The sequence below is a fragment of the Furipterus horrens genome, unplaced genomic scaffold, assembly GCF_987537825.1.
Source record: "Furipterus horrens unplaced genomic scaffold, mFurHor1.1.pri manual_scaffold_2, whole genome shotgun sequence".
Classification (NCBI taxonomy): Eukaryota; Metazoa; Chordata; class Mammalia; order Chiroptera; family Furipteridae; genus Furipterus; species Furipterus horrens.
In genome coordinates this window covers 56,830,142-56,841,740 of record NW_028327172.1, presented here as the reverse complement: position 1 = coordinate 56,841,740, position 11,599 = coordinate 56,830,142, and the positions used below count along the sequence as shown (strand labels likewise).

The following is an 11,599-nucleotide window of genomic DNA, read 5'->3' as shown; positions in this document are numbered from 1 at the left end:
GAGAAAGAGAGAAAGAAACAGAAATAATATTTGAAACAATGACTGAGAATTTCCCCCCAAAAATGTCAGACACCAAGCTACAGATCCAGGAAGCACAGAGAACAAGCAAGATCAATGCCAAAATCTATATATAAGTCAGGGGGATACAACACTTCACTTACAAGATCTGTCCGGAAAAGCCCAACCACTGTTAATATAAAGAGAATGGTTTTTTTGACACCAATATAACCTGGAGTCAAGGAGAGTGGGCTCAAATGCCCATGCATGAACAATGATGACTTCACTGTACCTGTCAGTGGGGTGGTAGACACCATTAAGTGGGCATGTATATTGTGTGGCTGTCACATTCAAAATGGCTGAGTGAGTAGAGCAACAAATTTGCATCAAATTTGTGTTAAGCTTGAATGTTCCTCCATGGGAACTATTCAGATGACTCAGAAGGCTGCAGCTATGGGCTGATAGGCAGCTTCATCACAACAATGCACCCGTTCATGCATCACATCTCAAGCAGAGTGTTTGGCAAAACATCAAATCACCCAGGTGACTCAGCCCTTCTATAGCCCAGATTTGGCACCCTGCAACTTCTGGTTTTTCCCAAAACTAAAATCAGCATTGAAAGGGAAGATATTTTAGACCATCAGTGAGATTCAGGAAAATATGATAAGACAGCTGATGGCAATTGGGAGAACTGTGTGACGTAACAAGGTGCCTACTTTGAAGGGGACTGAGGTGCCATTGTCCTATGCACAATGTTTCTTGTATCTTGTATCTTTTTCAGTAAAACCCTCTATTTTTTATATTACATGAATGGATACTTTCTGTATAGACCTCAGATAGAGGAATAAAGATAAGAATTAAATTACATCCAACTTTTCCTCAGAAACCATATAAACAAGAAGAGAGTGGAGCGACATTGGGAAACTGGTGAGAGAATAAAACCACCAACCTAAAATTCTGTACCCTGTGAAATTATTCTTTAAAAGTGAAGAATAAGTCCTGACCAATGTGGCTCAGTTGGTTGGGTGCCATTCTTCAGGGTGGGGGGGTCACCGGTTTGACTCCCAGTGGAGGCACATGCCTGGGTTGTGGGTTCAGTCTCAGTCAGGGCACATACATAAGAGGAAACTGATCCGTGTTCCTTTCTCACATCAATGTTTCTCTCCATCTCTTCTTCCCTCCCTTTACCTCTGAAAACAAATGAATAAAACCTTTTTAAAAAGTGAAGAAAAAAATAAAAACTTTTACAAACAAAAATTTAGAAAACTTATTATAAGCCGACTCACAAAAAAATATTAAAAATTATTTCAAAAAAGGAAAATATAAAGGTCAGAAACTCAGGTCTACATAAAGAAGGGAAGAGCACCAAAAAAAGGAATAAGTGAAAGTAAAATAAAATCTTATTTTTCTTATTTTAATTGATTGAAGAGATAACAATTTGTTTAAAATAATAATCGCAACCATGTATTCAGTTATGTATAGTTACATATATTATGTAATATTAAGCTTATGTACCTTAATGCTAATTTTTTTTTAGTTGCATACCTAAGTTGTGGAGGGAGATGCAGCGTGTCTTTCTTAATGTTAATTTATATGCTAATATATATGCTTTGTATGCCAATGCTAATATAAGCGGGGCGACCCAAAAAGAAACAGAATTATTTTCCAGAGGAGTGGCCCTTGTAGTATAGTCTTCTCCCTCTATAGAGTGTTCTTAGGAACCATCTATATCAGTGTACCAGCTGGCATTGCTGTGAGAGGCTGCATTTAACTTCAGTGAATTTTTTTGAAGACTCCTTCAATGTATTTGTACATTTCATGATGGGTGATTTACAAGTGCACTTGCCCACATCACACTGAGCATTCAGCAGTTTTTGACCAAAAATGGCAGCGTGACCCCCATGCCCTACCCACCTTATTCACCCAATCTTGCCCCAAATGACTTTTATTTTTTTGATTCCCCAATGAACAATGTTCTCAAAGGGAAATGTTTTAGCAATGTGGAAGAGGCAAAACAAAAAATGGCAGAAGCACTAAAAGGCATCAAAATTGACGAGTTCAAAAATTCTTTTTCACAGTGAAAAACTGTCTTGATAGGTATATTGCATCAAATGAAGAGTATTTTGAATGTGACCGAAGTTTAAACATGTAAGAATACACAATTTTTAATACATTATTTTGGGGGTGATGCTCGCTCATATATAAATGACATGAATGACAACAATGCCACAAAGGACAGGGGGAATGTGTTAGGATTATTTTGTTATTATAAAGTATTCACGCTACCTGTGAAGTGGTATAGTGTTATTTAATAGTGGACTTGTATTAGTTGTAAAAGTACTGCAAACTCTAGGACAGCAACTAAAAGAAGTAAAGAAAAAAAAAGAAGTATAAATGATATGCTGAGATAACAGTGAAAATAAAAGCATACAATATGTTGAATTAAAACCACACACACACAAAAAAAAAAAAAAACAGTAAAAGAGTAGAAGACAAAAATAGGAGCAAAATACAAGAAAAACTTAAAAAGTAACAAATATGAAACTCCTAGAAAACAAACAAACAAAGGAAATCTAGAAGGCTTAGGGTATAATGATGACTTTTCAGATATAACACCAAAGGCAAGACCCATAAAGGAAATAATTGATAAGCCACAGAGAAAGAGAAAATATTTGAAAGTATTTGTGAAAGACCCATATGTAAAGGAGTGTTACCCAAAATACACAAAGAATTTTTAAAATTCAACAATAAGAACATAAGTAACCTGATTAAAACATAGGCAAAAGATCTTAACAACTCACTAACAAAGATCTGCAGATGTAAAATTAACATATAAACAGATGCTCCACATCATATGTCATCAAGGAAATAAAAATTAAAACAACTAAGTTCCACTACACTCTTATTAGAATGGCCAAAATCTGGAACACTGACAATAAATGCTGGCCAGGCTGTAGAGAAACAAACTCTCTGTCATTGCTGGAGGGGATGCAAAATGGTACAGTCACTCTGGAAAAGAGTTTGGTGAGTTCTTACAAAATTAAGCATTCTTATCATAAGATCCAGCAATCATGATTCTTGTTATTTAACCAAAGGAACTAAATTTTATGTCCACAGGAACACCTGTGTGTGGATATTTATAGCAGCTTTATTAACAATTGCCAAAACTTTGAAGGAACCCAGATGTCTTTCAGTAGCTGAATGGAAAAATGTAAACTGTGCTACAAAGACAATGGAATATTAGCTCTGAGAAGAAATTAGTTATGAAGTCAAGAAAAGACATGGAGGAAACAAATGCATATTATTGAGTAAAAGAAGTTGAAATGAAAATGCTACATATTGTATGACTCCAACTATATGACATTCATGGAAAGGCAAAATTATGGAGCTGGTAAAAAGTTCAGTGGTTGCGAGAATTATATTAGATTTGTCCAAACCCACAGAATGTGCACCGCCAAGAATGAACTGCAAAGTAAACTGTGAACTTTGGGTGATTATGATGTGTCAATGGAGGTTCATTAATTCTAACAAATGTATTACTTTGGTGGGGGATGTTAATAATGGGGAGGCAATGCACATGTGGGGGCAGGAAATACATGGAAATCACTATCTGTCTCTTATTTTTGCTGAGAACCTTAAAATAGTCTAAAAATACATAAATTCTTAAAATATATATACATGTACAAAAAGTTCAGTTAAATGTGTATAGCTAAACATTCTCTCTAGTTAATGCCTTATACTACAGGGATGGAGAATTAATCTCTATCCTGACCGCTAAAGTATAAAATTTAGCAAGTCTGAAGTTTATACTTCATACAATTTAATCACAGATTTTTGTACTATTTCATTTTTTGTCTAACAACTTTGCATAGTTGTGTTTATGATATTAACCCCTGTGTTTGCATATAACTCCACATTGTTCTCATTGCTAAAGAGAATTCAGTTTAGCAATTCTGGTATGTTTAGAACATTATCTCATGGTGGTTTTAATTTGCATTTTTGTGGTAACTAAGGTTATTAAGCATCTTTTCACATTTATAGTTGCCATTTGGATCTTGCTTTAGTCTGCTTGAGCTGCTATAACAAATTACCACAGGCTGTGTAATTTATAAACAGAAATTTACTGCTTACACTAAGTCCAAGATCAGGGTGTCAGCATGGTCAGAAGTGGGCTCTCTTCTGGGCTTCAGACCTCTAGTTGTATCTTTACATGGCAGAGGGGCCAGGATCTCTTCATAAAAGTCTTAATTCCATTCATGAGGGCCTCATCCTTAGGACCTAATTGCCTTCCAAATGCCCCACCTCATAATACCATCACACACAGCATTAGGATTTTTTTCATGAATTTGGGGTTGGGGAGGAGGCACAAACATTCAGAATGTAGAAACCCCCCTCCTTTTTTTTTTTAACCTTTCAGTCACAATGATCAGACTGGGGCAGTATAGAACTCATCACTGATGGCAATCTCCTCCTTTGTCTCAATCTTGTGCCTATTTTTTTCTGTTGGGCTGCCTGTTTTTTTCTTATTGATTTTAGAAGTTCTGTATGTATTCTTGATATGAGTAATCAAATATTCTCCCATTCTAAGGGTTGCATTTTCTTTTTTTAAGTATATTTTATTGATTATGTGGTTACAGTAGTTCCAATTTTTTCCCCTTTGCTCCCCTCTGTCCAGTACCCCCCCTTCCCTCCAGCAATCCCACCCCCCTTAGTTCATGTCCATGGGTCATGCATATAAGTTCTTTGGCTTCACCCTTTCCTATATTATTCTTAACTCCCCCCTGTCTATTTTTTACCAACCGATTATGCTTCTTAGCCACTGCACCATTGCCCCATTTCTCCCCCCCACCCCACCCAGCTGATAACCCTCCAAATGATCTATATACCTATTATTCTGTTTCTATTCTGATTTGCTTAGTTTGTTTTTCTTTTTCTTTTTTAGATTCAGTTGTAGATAGTTGTGAGTTTGTTGTCATTTTACTGTTCAGTTTTAATCTTTTTTATCTTAAATAAGTCCCTTTGACATTTCATATAATAATGGCTTGGTGATGATGAACTCCTTTAACTTTACCTTGTCTGTGAAGCACTTCATCTGCTCTTCCATTACAAATGACAGCTTTGCTGGATAGAGTAATCTTGGTTGTAGGTTGCTTTTCATCACATTGAGTACTGCTTGCCAGTCCCTTCCTGCCTGCAAATTGTCCTCTGAGAAATCAGCTGATAGTCCTATAGGCAACCTCCTGTAGACAACTCTCTGCCTTTCTCTTGCTGCCCCCAGGACTCTGTCCTTATCTTTCACCTTTGGAATCTCAATCATGATGTGTCCTGGTGTGGTCCCCTCAGGGTCCAGCTCGCCCGGGACCCTCCATGCTTCCCAGACCTGTAAGACCATCTCCTTCACAAAAGTTGGGAAGTTTTCCTCATTTTTTTCCATTCTTGCTTCCTCATCCTGCACTGGTTGACTGTTTTATTCTTCCTTATGTTCCAAATCATTGATTTGAACCCGTTTCCTTCCCTTCAACATTGGTTTTGTGTGGACTTTCCTTCATTTCACTTAGCATAGCCTTCACTTCTCTTATACATTTGCCATACTCAAGCATATCTGTCAAGCCTGTGAGCATCTTTATCACCAGTGTTTTGAATTCTGCATCTGGTAGGTTGCTTACCTCCTCATCTGTTAGGCCGGCTATCTCCTCGTCACTTAGCTCTCCCACTGGAACCTTGATTCGTTCCCCCTTTCAGGCCATATTTCTCTGTCTTCTCATTCTGACAGGCTGCTGTCTTTGTTTGCCTCCATGTTTCAGGTAGAGCTGTCACTCCTGTTATGTTGTAAGGGGCGGAGCCTTAGGGATTCGTCAGTATAGGGCGACCTGTTTCACCACGTTATGGTGCTGTATGGTGGGAAGGGTTCGAGAGGGCACAATGCTGCCTACCCAGCACTGGCCCCTTTTCCAGGCACCTCTCCCACTTCCGCACCAGACTGGTGCCCATCCAGCTGCTTCCCTGGCCATCATTCCTGGAGTGAGTGGATCTGCGGATGTTGTAGGACCATGGGGGTTCTTTAAACAAGCAGACTCTGCTAAGAGACCAGCAGTTTCTGCCTCCACCCCAACTCCCACTGGTCTGCACAGTCAGAAGCAATGAGGCTAGATTTTCCCCAGTGCTGGGACCGTAAGCTGCAAGGTCTGGTGAGGAACTGGGAATGTTCCCCAGGTGTCCCTCCTGACTTTTTAAAACATGTGACTGCGCTTTCTGCTGGCCTGCCACTGCCACTGCTGCTGCCGCCACTGCTACCGCCACCACACTGCATCCTCTCTGCCCCAGTTCCACCCCTCCTACCTGTCTGGATGAGTATTTCTTCTTTATATCTTTGTTTGTTGGACTTCTATGCAGTCTGATTTTCTGGAACTTCTGGTTGTTACTAGTTTTGAGGTAGTTGTATTCCTTCTTAGTTGTAGAGGGAGACACAGTGTGTCTGTCTATGCCTCCATCTTGGCTGGAAGTCTTGGGCTGCATTTTCATTTCATGTATTTTTGGTAACTAGTAGTTCTAAGTTTTAATATAGTCTAATTTATTATTTTTTCTTTTGTGATTAATGCTTTATAAAAAAATCTGTCCACCCTAAAGTCAGTAAGCTGTTCTATGTTTATCTTTTTAAAAATGTGTGATTTACCTTCTTATTTAGATATTCATTCTACCTGGAAAAAATTTTTGTGTATGGTGTGAGATAGGCCCAAGAGAAATATATTTTATCTAAATGGGTATCTAAATGATCCATTTCTTTTAAAGACTATCTTTTCCCTCTAAAATGCAGTGTTACTTTTTTAAAAAATCAAATGAAGTTATATTTCCAGACTCTCTTCTCTTCCATTTTGGCTTGTCCTTGCCCAGAGGTGTTGGAAATTTATTTAATTATGGATTGGATTACTTTAATAAATACAAAACCATGAAGATTATATATATATTTTCTTATATTAGTTTGAAATGCTGTATCTTTTAAAATAATTTATCAATTTTATCAAAATTTTGAAATGCACTGGCGTAAAGTTGTTCAGAAATCTTTTCTAATCTTCTTAGATCTGCAGGACAGTATTAATGTCCACTTTTCATTTCTGGTTTTGATTATTTGTGCTTTTGCTTTTTCTCTTTATCAGTGTCCCTTAGGGTCTATCAATTTACTTAGTCTTTGTAAAAATATTACTATCTTTTAATTTTATTTCCTCTATTTTACATTTTTATTCCATGTCATTAAATTCAGCTCTTATGTTTGTTTTTATCTACCTCTGTTTCTAACTTATTGAGGCGGAACAATGAGTTTATTGATTTATCAATCTTTCTATTTTTTAAATACGCACTTAAAGCTGTAAAAGTCTGTAAACATTGTTTTAGCTATATACTATTAGTACAACATATAGTAGTTTTATTATAATACAATTCAAAGTAGTATTTTTGTTTCTATTATTTATGCTTAGTCTCATGAGTTATTTAGTAGTGAACTACTGAATTTATTTGCCATTCAATGTTTCTCTATTTTTTACACTTATTTCTTTTAAACAGTGTTGGGGAACCTTGATGCACAGAGATCCGCTGGTATCATGGATGAAATTAAGACTTCCCAGGCAGCTTGTGCTAGGGGAGAGATGGCCGGCAAATGTCTGAGAGACAAATGCCTCAATTGACTTTCTCCAGGGTCTTTTACTGAGTGCAGTAAGCTTAAGGGGATATAGCATGCATATAAAGCTCATTAATCAATGTTAAACAGTACTAATTAAAGAAAACAGATATTGTTCAGGGATAACAATTGAAAGAACATTGAGATCTCCCTCAGGTCAGGGTGTGTTGGACACAAAGACTTCAGATGGCCATAAAATAGGGAGGGTGCGTTCATTTTGAGTTAAAGTTAAGATCTCTGCTGCTGGTACAGTAAAGCAATCAAGCGAGGTGAAAGAACAGGGCAAGCTTCAAAGGGCATAAAGCATTTTCTCATGACCCGATTCCCACTGGGGCCCACTGGCTAAAACATCAAGGCACATATGCACCCAGCTTTCCCAGTCTTCCAGTCAGGTCTTACAGGCTTTGTTTCCTTCACCTGGCCTGCATGGGGATCCAAGTCTTGATACTTTCCTAGGGGGACCCCAACAAAACAGTGTAAAATTGAGTTTTGTTTTTGTTTTCCAAGGACATAACAACTGTCTATTAATTAGGGTATTTAGTCTATTTACACTGAATATTTTTCATATTTGGGTTTAAATCTACAATCTTGCTTTGTATTACCTATTTGTCCCACCTAGTCTTACACCCATTTTTCTCTTTCCTTGCCATGTTTTGGACTAAGTTTATTTTCTATTTTTCTCCCAAATTAACTCTATTTATACCTCTTTTATTATACTTTTTTCCTAATGTTATAACGTTTATTTAAATCAATACTTACCCCCTTCCCAGATAATGCAAGCACCTTAGAACACCACCCTCTTCAACTTATAAGCATTTTTCATTTTTTAAAATTATTTACTTATTTAAGTCCCATGAGAAACTACATATTATTGTTTTATATAATCAATGTTCACTTAGATTCATCTGAATATTTTACCACTTCTGTTGCTTTAACCCACTTTCAGGAACTAAAATTTTCTTGGCCACTCACATGACTTAAATTAGCTGATTTACTTCTGATGCACCCAGAGACTTGGATTGCATCCACTCTGGTTTCAACTCCAGTCAGAAGGGATTTACAAGAGTCTATTTAGTAATGTTGGCTTCCAACTAAATTCCCCATAGACACAGGAAGGAACCTTCCAAAAGTTCTGCTGAACCTATCAGATACCTATGTTAGATTGGCAAGTGCCCACAAAGTAGAAGCAATTTTAAAAACCAGACTTTCTTGATTTCTGTTTTCTTCCAGATACTGGTCCTTTAATGGTTTATTGCTTTCTTAGCTATCTGACAACTTTAAGAAAATGTCACTTTTTACAACTATTTTATTGTGTCATACAAGAAATTTGCTTCAAAATATTTAGTTTGCCGTTACCAAAAGTCAATAATTACCTTTTTATCAGCCTTTTTCTCTCAATTAGACTAATTCCTTAAGAACTATTTTACTTTCTTTGCACTCCTACGTACCTGCCTGGGACTTAGAAGTCAAGAAGTCAATGTTGTTGAACAAATTATTCACTATATTAAAATAGCTCCAAGGAAAACAACACACAATACATAGATAGTGCTATCTCAAAAGTCCATATGTTTAGTGGTAAGCCTTGGTGAAGACTGAACATACTGTGGCAGTGTTTTAATCATTCAAATATTTATTACCTGGTATACAAAGGAGTCACTAAGATATTACTAGCAAGGGTTTAAATACACATTTCTAATAAAAATGTCTATTAAGGAATTAAGGTGCATTGTAATAGTTTTAAATTTTAAGCTGATTTTCTAAACTAGACAGAACCAAATAATCTTTTTTCCTTTTTTTGATGGTACCAAGAGTTTGGGCCATCCAAGAACCAGTTTTATGAGCAGCAGCCTCTAAATCCATACTAGGATAAAGTGATAAGTTAAAATTGAGAAACACATCTATTGCAAAATTGAGATAAATTGAGTAAAATGGTGACAATTTAAACCAAATGGAACTATTTATTGATTCCACTTCCCCTACACGCCACATAAGGCATTGTTCAGTGCCTACAGGTGCAAGTGGGTCTAAAAGGCAAGAATGGCATTGCTTCTCAACACCCAGGCACTCAGTCTCTTCTCCCGCTCATTCCACCATATGATTGCACTGGTGGCTGCTCTTTCCTTTCCTCTCCCTCCTACTTTCCTTCCGCCTTTCAACCTTCTTTCTTTCCTTCTTTCCCTTCTCTTCCTCCTCCTCTCCTCTTTCCCTTTCCTTCCTCTTCATCTATTTTTATTGTCCCTTTAATACCCTTAAGTATCAGAGAACTACTGGATTGTTGTACCATATCTAGGCTTTTTAATTGGGCAAGCCTCTGAAAATTCACTGTCATAGTTAACTAATATAAAAGATAAAGACATTAGAAATGCAATATTTAATATGTTGTGTAGTTCCAATATTCTATAATTCTATGAATTTTCCATAGTCCTATATAACTCTTATCTCTCTGGCCACAAATATTGGTTATGTTTTGGGCACATGACCCAAGCTGAATGAATGCTTATCATCTTTGAAATGTTTAGACTTAGAACCAGATATAGCAGCAGTTGGGAACTCTATAGAGATCAAATTGTAAGAAGTAAAGCTTAGCACTACTTTTTGTCAGCTTTGCTGTCAAGGGAAGAGATTTTAACTGAAGAGAAAGAAAAATTTAAATAATTTACATTTAAATACTATAAAAACAATTCTGCAGTTTTGACAATCTACCCTTATTTGTTTCATTCTCAGTGATGCAATATAAGATATACTTAGATTTAGAATGTTAAGCTACAGGATATACAGAAAAATTTAATTAAAAAAATCTATTTTATGAGCCAATTTTCTTAAGCCATTTACATATTTTGCTAAAATATAGAATTCTAGAAAGGGCTCAGATAAGCGATCGAAACAAGACTTTCTTTTTGTAGGTCATTTATTATGAATCAGGAATTTACAAATACTACTTGCCACTCATAAAATAACCTAGAAATAAGAATTATTATTTCGATTTTACATAGGAGGAAATTAAGTCTTAGAAAGATTAAATCAATTGCCAAATTTATACAGCTAGTAAATCACTGAGCTGGGATTTGGCTCTGGCACTTTATGACTACAGAGCCAAAACATTTTCCATTCTGTAACACAGAACAGCCTCTCAAGATGTGAATGTATGTCTTAACCTCTGTAATTTGTTTATATTGTGTTTGGAAATGTGGGAATAAAAATACTTTTATATATGTATACATAGGAATTACATTAATATATTAAAAAAATACTTAAAAGCTTTTTCAGAAAAATGTACTTTCCCAAGGATCATACTAAACTCTGAGGAGTGTGTATGATTTTGTGATCTGTAAATTGCACATTTCTGATGAAAACTAAGTTTGAAATTATGTATTAATGCACATCTGTTTATTTTGTGTGAGTTTGCTTGGTGAAGTTTGGATGTCTGAATTATACAACATCATATGTTTTCCTGGGGCTGTGGAAGATGAATTTTTGCAGCCCACATTGATTTTCAGAGTTGGATATCCCAGGCGTGCTCTTTTTGAAGAGTATGCTAGGAATTTTCACATGTGCCTCATATTCTGAGTTATTACTTAAATTATGGCTAATACATATAGCTACCATTTACTACCATTAATAGCCTCAACAATCCTGAAATAAGTACTGCTATTGCCATTTTACATGTAGGTAAACTAATGGACAGGAAACTCATCTTAAATGAGGTCATACCATTTGTAAGTGGTACGATCACCTAACAAACCCAAGGCTGTTTGACTCTAAGGGAAGACTCAACAGCTTCAGATCACTTCATTTAATGTTAGATCCACAGTGATTACTGAAGGCAACGGAGAAAAAAATTGTAACTATAAACACATTAAAACAAATTTAGTAATGATTCCTTAAAATAAGACCTCAAAATTAGGCACACACACACACATTTATATAACA

The 11,599-nt window shown here is 36.2% G+C and overlaps 1 non-coding gene across 1 annotated transcript; it reads right to left on the bottom strand.

Moving 5' to 3' along the window:
* Positions 1-4,401: 4,401 nt before the first annotated feature.
* On the bottom strand, positions 4,402-4,459 carry LOC150018614 (small nucleolar RNA SNORD31). Its single transcript, XR_016509459.1, has one exon. It is a non-coding gene; the product is annotated as a small nucleolar RNA SNORD31 (small nucleolar RNA).
* Positions 4,460-11,599: the final 7,140 nt, after the last annotated feature.